Raw genomic sequence first — 12,300 nt, 5'->3', positions numbered from 1 at the left:
TTATGAGTAATAGAGTGGTGAGTGCTAGGGTTGTGGCAGCAGTGCTGGGGTTGTGGGGCAGTGCTGGGGTTAGGACAGCAGTGCTGGGGTTGTGGGTTAGTGCAGGGGTTAGGACAGCAGTGTTGGGGGTGGGGTGCTGAGGTGCTGGGGGCAGATTATGATTGTCCTTTCAATTCCATGGCCACAGTGAAGTCAGTGTCATTAGCGTGTATTCCTTTAAGAGCACCAGACCCCATTTAATACAGGCTGGACACTCAGCCAGGAATGGAGCAGCAGCCTTTAGGGTGGAGGGTGGAGGGTGGGGGGGGGGGGGGTGAAACCGTGCAGGAACAGCTTGTACTGGCTGGATAAATCTCACTCAGACCAGGCCAGAAATGTGCTGGTTCATGGGCTTGCTCAGAGACACCCCCCCTCCCCCCCCCCCCTTCTCCCCCAGTACAGATGCTCTGTCAGCTCACACAATTGCCTGGTAACAGTGGCAGTTAGCCTCCCTTTATGGCGGAGATGATGATGTGAAGTGTTTATCCTCTCTGCGTAGCGCTCTGTAACTGCACCAGGTGGCCATGGTCTCAGCTGTCCCAGTTCTTTCATCGGTACACTGGACCCCGCAGGTGCACACCTGCCACTTAGGGATTGCTGTTAGGTGTGCTAGCGGTGCAGAGACATCTCGCTGCCGTCTGGTTTACACACTCAAGGGCATAATTCACTTTCTGGGGGCGGTGGATTTTATGATGTGCGGAAAGTGGACTGTAAGGACTTTTTGAGCCTGTTTCTCTAGTGTGAGTGTGTATGTGCCTGGGTGTGTAGGAGTGGGGGCCCGACTTTTCATTCCTGTGTCGCCCTGCTGGACTTGCTTACAGAAACATTCAGTTAAATGCGGGAAGAAAAGAACAAACATACTTCAGTGAGGAATAACGTTGGGGTGTCGTCATGATTTAAGGGGTGAAACGGCATCCTATTCCTTTAATACAAGCTATGATTAACAAGAGCTAGTTCCTGCTGTTATACTTGCTATTAGATATGTGTAGATTTTATCTTGTCAATATCTTGCGTATTTTTTGTATTCTTAATTTGATTTAACTTGGCTGTAACCAAATTGCCCCATGATAACAATAGAAAATGCTTGATTGGTTGATTGGTCTGGTGAAAAACAACACGTGCAAAAGTTTGTTTGCTATCTGTTGGAAGAACATAGGCTACATGGCTGCCTTGACTGAAGCGCGATCAAGTTCTAGGTTTGTGTTTTTTTTTTAACGCAACTAGTTGTTTTGTTTACTTCAACTCTTATAGCCCTGTATGCTGTGCGATTCCAAGCTATTAGAAACCCAATACAATGAGTAATCTGTTTACGCTTCTAAGAAGAATTATGTACTGGTAGGTCATTTCATGTTTTCAGCGTTTTGTTGGTATAAGACAGACGCTTGTTCAGCGTCAGTGGCATAACCGTCCTTATTGACATTATCATGCTAATTAAATTTAATAAATTAGTCGTGGTTACATTTATGTTTTCGGTAGCTGTCTAAATTCCCATGTTCACGTCAATGTTGCATGGCGAACTTTTACATGGTACTATATGGTTACTCCTCACTCTGTCAGAACTCACTAAGTTTCCGTGTGTTCTAGACGCGCTAGGTTTGTTTTAGTCCAGCACTACGACCCCTGATTTAACTAATTAACTAATCATCTTCAATAAATACCTTGATAAGTAGAATAAAGTGTATCGCTGCTGGCCTAAAGAATCTGCATTGACACCCTTTTGGAAAACATTGGACACAAGGATAAGAGGACACACTATTATCTCCAGGTTTAACGTCAGCATTTTGTGTAGGTGCAGCTTTAGGAGCTGATGCTTTTGGTGATTAGCAGTCATTGCAAAGTGTACAGTAATAATGTCCAGGCTGTGTTCCGATTTTGTGGAGCCAGTTGTGTTAATGCATCATTTTAAATAGTGGGAAAGGGGAAACAATTAAGTCATAATTGTAAAATACACAAGAGGGCGCTGTAAGCAAATTTACCAGAGTACCGCAGCTAAATCCTGCACAGTTTATTAATGCACTGCGCTCGCAAACTAATTAAATCCCGTTCGCTGGGGAGGCGGTGGGAGAGAGCGAGTGGGGTGGACCTGGCTGTAGACGCTCAGACTGCTGAATTGGCAGGTTCTGACAGGTGACCTGTGTGGGTTTGGTCCGGCCCTCCCAGGGCGCTGGGGTTCCGCCAGCCAGCTGCAGCTCACCTGGCCCCTGTGGGCTGTGGCTGGTGAAGCCTGGCACGGTGCCCGGCTGTTCCACCCCGCCAGGGATCCACCTTTCACACCATCTGCAGTGAGTGACGCCTGTCACAATCCTGCCATGGTTACACTTTTGTGCAGCACCATGGTCAGTTTTCTGTGCTGCAGTAGTAGTGGTTGTAGTTGTAGTAGTAGTAATAATAATAATAACAACTATAGTCATAACATGCACAGAAAACCCAGTAATAATAATTAATCTCTCAATCTTGAAGTGTTTGATACAGTGAAGGGGGAAAACTCACCTCAGCCCCCACCTGGGTGATGCTCGGCAGCCATTTTGTGCCAGATTGCACACCACACATCAATTGGGGAGTGAGGGGATTATCCAACCAGTTCAAATGGGGCATGATTAGCTAGCCAGTTTGAGAGAGAGCCAGTTTTGGGTAATTTTACCAATTTTATTAGGTTGGGTGAAAGAACGTGCTGCCCTTTTTAACCAAACTGTTATTTTTGTTGTAATTACTCGTTTGAAATAGTTATTTTCCAGGGTATTACTTGGTTCTGTTATCAGCTGGTTGTCTGCAATGTTACTGCATCTACTGAACAAAAATGAGAATTTTTGAGGACTATTAGCAAGTGCTAGATTTAATATATCGACACAAATATGGAAAAGGTTCTCCGTATTGAGGGTCCGTCACTAACTGAACAGGGGTTAATATGTAAATTTTTTACCTTTGCTTATTTAAATTGAACCTGATGATGACATCAGTTTTTTGGTGTGTACGCTGTGTGTATTGTTACTGGATGTGAGTGCTTCGTGTGGACTCCTGCTGTTAATGGAGACCTTGTATCGTTCCGCTGGACATAGCTGGAGGCTCTCAAACACGTGTGGGCAGATGTGTCATGGATTCCAGCACGATAGAGACACAAAGAACCAGAAGCCTGCCGTCCACCCGGTAGGCCTCACATCTGAAAGTGTTCTCCGATGGCTCTGCTTTACACTCAGCGGTATAATTAGAGCCCTATGGTTTTTATTCAGTTAGCCTGTGCACTTATCCAGTGAAGTCTATGCTTTTTATGTTTACATTCATACAGCTCTGTATATACACTGGTGCAGTTCAGGTTAATTATCTGGTTCATGAGTGTAGTGGCAGTGTCTCGGCTGGGTTATGGGCCTGCTGTCACAGCCATAGCTGTACACTGCTGCCCCCTTGTGGCTGTGTAGTTGCTGCAGAATCAAAGGACAGGAAATACAACAAATGACTTCTTTTACTCTTTGATGTGCAGAGAAAGATCTTGTCGACTTGAGAGGAACTTTTTCACTGCCAAAACAGTAGAATTGCTCTGGTGACGTGCGCCAACTTGCCACCGCCTTTGGTGTTGGAAATTTGTCTGCGGCAAGATATTAATTGCCAGGAGCCTTACCCGCCCTGGTCTCATGACTGGACCTCGTGGAGCTGAGTGAGGGGGACATTGCAGAGCTGAATATTTTAACTCCTGTGAAGGAGATCAGTAGTGCTCGGTGTCCTGCGAGCCACAGCCCATAGTTATCTCCAGTGGTGAACGCTTAAGTGTGGAGAAAGTGAGCCCATTCATTTAAATGTTGTGCAAACACACGGATTGAGTGTGGGGTGTACCTCTGGATGAGATTCAACTGGTCCCAGAGAAACAGTGTCCTGCTCCAGGCTAGGGGTAGGATAACAGGGCCTCCTCGTGAATTTGAACCTGCAACTGTCCCGTCTCACAAATGTTAGCAACTTTCAGTAATGGCTCTGCGTTGGTACCTTTAAGTCTTTGCAGCCATCTTGCCTGTTGTAGGACTTTAATGAAAAACTGAAGATCGTGGTTGTCCATTGTTCTTACAAACACTCATCTGCCTTCTGTTAAGTTTCCTGAGAGCAGGAGGCTAAATATGCATCTCCAGCTTGAACAGAGCTCTGAATGAACATTAAATAAACAGTATGACAGAAACAGCAACCTGTGAAACAGACTCAGATCTTTATTTTTTCAGCACTCTAAATACTGTTTGTTCGTTTCTAACTACAGTTTTCGTTTCCAGGATCAAGTGAAACCAGTAGGCATACCTGAGCTGATGTATGCCCAGGTCTTACGAGTACTGAGTACAGATTCCCTGTCCCAGGAGTCAAAGCAAATACAGTAATTTGGCGACAAATGAACGGACATGTAAATAATAGACGCTTGTGAAATAATGTGTAGGCCTACGTAATAACAGGGCTTATGATTTGGACAGGTGCCAGTTGGTTGTATGGTATGCACGTTCAATCAAAAGCCATTTTTCCATATGCCTTTTCCAAGACCATTTATTTATTTTATTTAATGTTTTTTTTGATAGGGACAAGTACATTTAAACATAGATTATTGTCAAACAATATTCAGTGCAATGTATCACAGCATTTATAGCATGTGCTGAATTCCGATGCTGGAATTCCGATGCATTCCACGTAACTGTCTGCATTTTCAAATTAATACAGTACCTTAATAATTTAAAACTAGACATTTATTCAGGAGTGTATATTTGCACAGTCGTTCGGGGAAATTGTTTGTCTGTCCAGGCACACACCGGAGGCAAAATGAGGGAACAGTGCAATTTTTTAAATGGTGTAAAAACGGTTGGAAATACATCCTTAGGATTCTGTTTTCTCCTCGAGCCACCTGAATTCCTTTAATACCTGTCATAATGTTTCGGTTAAATTAAGGATAAAAGCATTAAATTAAACGGAATTTACGCACTTTTTAGCACGCAGCTCCTCGAGCCGAGCAGTTAGCGCTTTGCGTGCGGAGAACGTTCCGGTAAGACCCAGATCGCCGAGGTGGCCGCCTCTTGTCATTTGCATTCACCCTCCGCTGAAAATTAATTCTATTAAAGGGCTCGTTTCCCCAGCAGCCCCCTCTGCTTAAATATCCTCTTAGTGTTTGATTAGCACACGTTTCCCCCGAACCTGGCGGCGCGCGGCGCGGAGGTCGAGGGGTGGGGGCGGGGGGGAGCAGGAGGGGGGGGGCGGGGGCGGGGGCGGAGTCGCGCAAATGAAAGAGAACGACTTCATTGTGGGATGACTGGGCCATAAATCACTGCCCGTTTTCTATAAATCACGGCAGATGGCAGCGAGCGAGCAAGGGCTCATGGGAGCCGGCGCGGCCCCCGTGCATGATGGGGAAACGGTAGACTGCGGCAGACGCCGGCAGACCGAGAGGTCACCGCGCGGAAGACGGTGACGGGCGCGGCGCGCGGGCGAAGCCGGGCCCCCTACCTGTGGGCCCACCTCTGGGCGGGTCAGACTGTTCAGTGAGACGTGGCCCCCGGGGGGCCCCGGAGAACCGCTTCCTCGTCCTGGCCCCCGTTTAGTCATTTTTTTTTTCTTATTTAAAACCTGATTAATATGTATGTGGTTTGGCTCTCAGTCTCCAGGTGATTCCCTGAGTGCTGTCAAACTGACAATAAAGTTCAGGCATCCTGAATGAGGGGTTTTGTGCGATGAATTTTCCAAACGTCTGGCATCCGGAGTGATTACAGGATTGTTACTGACTGGTCTGCTAGGCAACACAGACTAAATAAATGGTGCCAGAACAAAATATGTTTTTCTGTAAGGAAAATCTGTAAATTGAAGGTGAAATATAGTGAAAGAGAAAAGGGAGCAGCAGTGTGTTGTCACTTTGGGCGTTAGGCCAGTATGTTTGTCCACTGACTAGTACAGTCTGTAATCACCCTGGCAGTGTCTGAAACTCTGCAGGAGGAACACTGCACCACTCTTCCATGAAAGAGTCACTCGGTGGAAATGGAAAACTCTATCTTGGATGTTCTAAAATGTTGCATATATACTTGATTTTGTTAACAGCACAAGGCTATGATGTATGGCTAATATTAGTGTGCATGTCCTCTATGAACCCTTCACTACTCGAACACCATTCCAGAACCACCAATACCCTTTCTCTGCTGAAACACCATTCCAGAACCACCAATACCCTTTCTCTGCTGAAACACCATTACAAAACCACCAATACCCTTCTCTACTGAAACACCATTATAGAACCACCAATACCCTTCACTACTGAAACACCATTATAGAACCACCAGTACCCTTCACTACTGAAACACCATTACAGAACCACCAGTACCCTTCACTACTGAAACACCATTACAGAACCACCAATACCCTTCACTACTGAAACACCATTACAGAACCACCAATACCCTTTAGTGCTGCAAAGTTGATGCTTCCACATACCTAGTTCCTCACAATCTGTACAGTTAAAAATATAGGAAGTAATAGTGGATTGATTGTCCATTAAAGATCCACAGGATGCAATGTAATGAGAACAGAAATGTCTATGTGTGACTGGGCAGAACTTCTGTGTGTTTGGTTGAATGGTGACACCGTAGCTGGTCTGAGCACCACACAATGCCATATTCAATGGCTTCTGATCAGACCCCGCAACCATATTATCTATGTTTAAAAAAACAAAAGCTTCAAATTGACTGTAGAGCAGCTAAGACACAGTCCAGCTCCACACAAATAAGGCATAACTCATAGAAATGGTCTCTATACTGCCGTGGCTGGTGTCCCTGTGTAGATAGAGGTCGGTGGAGAACTCTGGGACATATCTGGGCAGAACATGGTGAAGCCCATGGATGGTTGGAATTCTGAAAGCACATGCTGCAACCCTCCAGGGGCTTTAGAATGGAGAGACTAACCCTAAAGGAATCCTCCCTGTGTCACACTGAGCCCGGGGTCTCTGGCAAGGGTCAGAGGTCAGGCTGGGTTAGGGTAAATCCCCCTGAGCCAGCAAAGCTGGGGGGGGTGTGTCTTCGTTATGTGGCCGCGAGCCAAAAACAGTCAGGTACTACCAAGGACAGAATCCCCATGGGGGCCCAGCATGAAATTGCATACAAACAAGCCCCCCTCCCCCCCCCATTCCATTACCACACCCACAGGCCCTGAACCCTGCATAAGGTGCAGCTCCAGAATGCAGATGTCCGTCCCGCACCCTCTCTGTTCTGTCTAATGGGCCGGTTCTGTGGGCTAACTAATTACTGGTGGTAATTACAGAGGTCCAATCCAAAATCTGAGGCACTCCTTATAGCATCTCCAAACATTTAACATGGTTCTTCAGAATCAGCCTTATCCCTGACAATCTTCTGATCCATTAGAACATGCAGCGCTGCTATGGGGTTGCCAGGTTGTGGGAAGGTGTGTTAGGTCACTGGGTGGTACTGTATGTATGAGGGGCCTTGTGGAGATCAGCGTTATGGCTGCATATGGACAGATGGCCAGCCTGGTTTCTCCAGTTTTGCCTGTTTTTATCTCTGAATGCTGTTCGGTTGGAGTTGCCCTGATATTATACTGAGTTACACATTTGGACAGTGCGATTTATTCCCCCTAGAATACTTCTAATCTCATTAAACCCACCCAACACATTCTTCATAAATGGGGATTGAAGTGCACTGTCCATGAAATCCAAGCCATTTCATTGCATTAGCCCGGCCCGTATGTGTTTCCACAAAGCCGTTGGTCCATATGGCCGCGGTTCTGCCGCTCCTTTCCTCTGGTTTAGGGAGTGGCGGCCGGTTGCCGAGGCGATATTCTACGTTTGCAGGCAGGTGGGGGGGGGGGGGCGGCCGGTTCAGCCGTGGGGGGTCTTTTTAAAACCTTGACTTTGCGCCGCGGGGTCTATGGATCAGTTTTCCCTCTCCTCCAGGGGCCATCGCAGATCGCATTTAAACGGCAGATCTGCTGCATGCTCCTGTGCGCGGTAATCGCGGGGGGGACGTGGGGGGGGGGGGGGGGTGGGCGCAGTGAAAACCGCAGCAGCGACCAGAGGAATGTCCCAGATAACTTTTAGTTTCAAACTCTGGTGGAAGCTGTAAAAAACGTGGCGGGTCCGCATTGCGCTCCCCCCGCCCCCCCCCCCCCCAAATGCGCTGCGGCGGGGACGTGGCGGGCAGCGCAGGACCAGCTGCGCGCTGAAGAATGCGTCCTGCCGCAGGCTCCCGCCGCTGCGCCAAGGTCAGCGCCCGGGGTGTCCATCACACGCGCGTTAAACACTCCCACAAGCCCCCCCGTGCCTGCAGTCGGGCGTGGGCTTCGTCGCGCGCTCGCTCACACGGCACGCGCACGCGGGGGAGCCGTCTCCGAGGTGTCACAGGGGCGCGGTTACGCCCCGAGTGTCTGACTGGGGACGGGTAAGACGGCGACACCGTGGTGAGCGCGTTTAAATGCGTCTGTGTCTTTGGAGTACCTCTCTGCCTTCTGTTCCGGTAGGGGTGTCGGGTGTGGCGTCGGCTTGCGTCAGTTGTCCGGGACAGGGGAGGAGTTCCGCCCCCACCTTTTTTTGGGACGGCGTCGGCGCCTTGCGAAATCTCCCTCTCTCTTTCAGAATGGAAGCTCTGGCGTCACTTCTGCCTCTCTGCTTTTTTCACCCGGGGTTTTCAGGCCGGGGACTTCAGCAGCGCTTTGGGCCGGACGTGTCATCGTTCTCCCCTCGTATTCAGCCTAGACAGGAAACTAGAGCCAGCAGCGGACAAATTTACCTCAACCCGATTTACCGTCACTCAGGGTTATTAACTTCAGCTCCTGCAATTTCAGATCCTGTGAATATTTAATATCTTCCTTGTGTTTAATCTTAATTCAGACCAGCTATCCAAATACCAGTCGTGACCACACTGATTACTGGCTGTTCATGAAGTTAAATGGGACACTGAAAAAATGTTTTTGTTATTTCATAACGAGAATCTAACTGTAGGTCCGTCCTAACAGTCCTTCCTCTGACAACTGCTGACCGCTAGAACAACATTAGTGCATAAATGAACCAGCCCTAGGGCATTGGTTAGGTGGATGTGTGTTATCGTGACAGATCACCTGCCGATGTATTTTATTGTCAGTTACCCGGGACTAAAATAACAAGCCTGTCTTGGAGCTGATCCCATGCCAGATTTTCCTTGTGAACTGGAGGGACACCACACTGCTAATCTAGAAGGCTCCCTCCCCCCCAACCCGTTCACTCAGAGCAGCTTCGACTCCTCCACCAGAGTGACGCTAATATCCAAGGACCTTCTCCAGCAGCTTTTTAATTCGTCCTTTAGAAAGGGGAAATTAAACATCAGTGCAAGCTGCTCAAAATGACTACACTCAGATATGACCTGGAAAATGGTGTTTTTACCTGTTGCTATATCACATTTATCCACTAGAGGGAGTGTGAAGGCTAGTCAGTTGGGCTTAACTGCCAGAGTAAAGCAGGAGGAGAGAGAACTTCAGTTTTGGACCTGTAGCTCTTACATGAAGGAGAGATATATCAATCAATTACTTGACAAGTGAACTGCCCTGATTCTTTGCAGCTGAATGGAAGGAAAGTTGTTGTGGAGGCTCACTGACTTTCTCGACATGTAAAAGGATGTTTTTTTGACTTCCGATGGCAACAAGCAAGCTGTCATTCAGACAAAGCAAACCATATTTTCTTTCTGTTGCTCTGCCTATTTCTTGCCAGACTAGAATTGTACATGCACAAATTAAGAAGCACATTCCCCCTCCCCCAAAGTACAAGGCTTTGAAAATGACCCCGGCCGTCTTAAACAGCTCTAACCATAAACCGCAGCTGTCAGCTTGGAGTTAAAGTGAGTGTCTTTGGCAAGCCGGGCGAGGGACTGCATGTAGAGTCAGAGTAACTGATGCAATATCCCAACATGTGGAACTTTGCAGGCATGGCCGAGCTTTGATTCCCGTCCTGCTGTTAAGTTTTTCCATTATCCGATACGTGTGGGTTTTTTTTTTCTCCATGTAATGCAAAACATGTTATATAATTGGAAGGGACAGTCAGAGAAAGCCATACAAGCTGCGATTATGATTTCACATAAAACAGTTTGAGGAATCAAATATGATTCTCTTTTCATCACGTTGACAAAGTCAAACAAAATCTAAGATCAGTAAAATGACGCCATGCAGTCAACATGGGTATTTTTCTCAACCATTTATGGAAAAGCTGTTGCAGTTTTGAGAGGCAAGGACTACGACATTTAAAAAAAAAAAAAAAAAAAAACTGAAACAGCTCCGGTTGCATTTTACAAAGTTCCTTCGGTGGCGAGCGGATAGACTGTGCCGTTTCCCACAATGCTCCCCTGCCCACAAGTCATCAAGAGCGGCGGCCGCTTTACTTAAACTTTAAAACATGACCTAATTGATCCCCCATTATCCCTCTCTCTGGGCCTGTGAACAATGCTAGGATTGTGATTGCGTTTTAATTTAATGGGAAAATAAAAGATGGCTTCCTCTGAGAGGGGGGATTTATGGGCTGGCCTTGGCAGCCCGCCTCCCTCTTTTCTCTGATCTGGTTTACACTGGCGACCCCCGTGACCCCAGGGTCATTAGGGACCCCGGAGCGACCGGATTGGCTGACCGCAGATCCCGTGCCGCTTGTTTTCTGTGAAATGACTATATTTAAAGTGGGCGGGGCGAGGGGGCCGGGCCAAAGCCGACGGACATCTGTTTGAAATTGGCACTCTAATAATTACACGTGCGATTTTTCTGCTTGTTTTTGTTTGCTGTCCATAAATGTCCCTCAGTGGCCAGAGAGAGAGAGAAAGAGAGGTAGAGAGAGGGAGGGAGAAAGAGAGAGAGATATTCTGCCATGTGTTTTGTTCACCTCCCTTCCTGGTAGAGCAGACATGTTGCAGATCCATGCTGAAGCTGATGAGAGTAGGTGAGGTTTGCTTTGTGTCTGAAATGTCATGTTTCCGTGCCAGTGTAGCTCTCATCGTGGCCGCAGCTGTACTTCTTCACTCTGGAGCTGAGCTGTCCAGCACTGCTAGGAGAGTGAGCTAGGCAGGCCCTTGATAGGAAATATGGGTAATTTTCCAAATATTTCATAATTTCAGCATGAACTCATCTGCATTAGCCTCGCCCTGTGATTTGCTGTCTACCAAGTGTGAAAATAATTTATTTGTTCTAAAAACTGCTGGTACTTCAGTAGTTTAAGAAAAGCAGCTTTTGTTTCTGTTGTATCTCTCCAAGAGGCTGCTGTGGAATATATTTAATGCTGTCCAGTGTCACTGCTGTGTCCTGCACACAAACACAGGCACACAAACGCACACGCACACACACACACACAAACAGAGCTCAGTGTGCACTCATAGAGACAGACTTATACACATTCTTGTATTCCTCTGGTAGATCACACTTAAAAGAAGAACAGCCCCGTTAGTCCTAACCCCCTTTTTTTCTGCGCTTATTTTGAGTCCAGCTGGCTCCTCACCAGAGAACCGCGCTGCCCTCTGAGACCCGTTCAAACACTTAGTTTAAAAAAAGGACAGCTGAGGCGAACGCTTCCAAGTCCTGCGCCGACTTAATGAACAACGGGCTCCTCCCGGGTTCAAGGGCTCGGCTGCGAGCGGGAGGTGGCCGGATCCGCGTGACCGCTGATGGGGGATATCAGACAGACTGCGTTATCAGACGCGGATGAGGCTGGCGAAATGTGAGAGAGCTCCGGACAGACCGCTAGCGCCCCCCCTTGACTCTAAATTTCGTCCTGCCATCGCTCACCACGGTGCTGTTAAGAAAGCCTGTGCGATAAACGGCCATTGAATGTCCATAACGCAGTGCGTTTGCCGTGTATTCAAAGAGTAGGCTAATGCAAATCACCGTGGAAGTGAAGCGATTTAGCATTTCGGTGCTGAGGAGGAAGGTGAAAAATGGAAGCCATTTCCGAACAGCAGATAATGGAGATGTCCGTAATTTGAAATAGCGCGGAGTACTTATCAGCAATTTGGAAGCATGTATTTTCGGGGCTGTTGGAACGCTTGCAAGCGCTTGGAAGCGGCGCCTGTGCTATCTTCCACGGGCGCAGGTTTTTGTAGTGACCTCTTATGCAATGACGGCGGGACGGGGTGACTGGGAGGAAATCTCGGGAGGTCAAGGGCGCGCGGCACTTTTCAAGGTGAACCGTCCTAACAAGCCGAAGCGAGGTTCCCGTCAGGCTCCCGACACCCGACATTAATGCAAATTATGGTCTGATAATTTAATAACTTCGCCGGCTTGATCTGTCCTTTTTATTACAATTATCGTCAG

General features: G+C 47.6%; 1 long non-coding RNA gene across 3 annotated transcripts in view; it reads left to right on the top strand.

The window, feature by feature from the left end:
* The first annotated feature begins 1,186 nt into the window (after positions 1-1,186).
* LOC118224141 overlaps positions 1,187-12,300 on the top strand; it is a 28,905-nt gene continuing 17,791 nt past the window's right edge. For 2 of the 3 annotated variants that reach the window (XR_004764579.1, XR_004764578.1), the window contains exon 1: positions 1,187-1,235. This is a non-coding gene — a long non-coding RNA (uncharacterized LOC118224141). Of the gene's footprint in view, positions 1,375-12,300 lie in introns of all 3 variants that reach the window. The other variant, XR_004764580.1, reaches the window with a different exon arrangement.

This window comes from Anguilla anguilla, chromosome 3 (assembly GCF_013347855.1).
Source record: "Anguilla anguilla isolate fAngAng1 chromosome 3, fAngAng1.pri, whole genome shotgun sequence".
Classification (NCBI taxonomy): Eukaryota; Metazoa; Chordata; class Actinopteri; order Anguilliformes; family Anguillidae; genus Anguilla; species Anguilla anguilla.
This window is presented reverse-complemented; position numbering and strand designations above follow the sequence as displayed.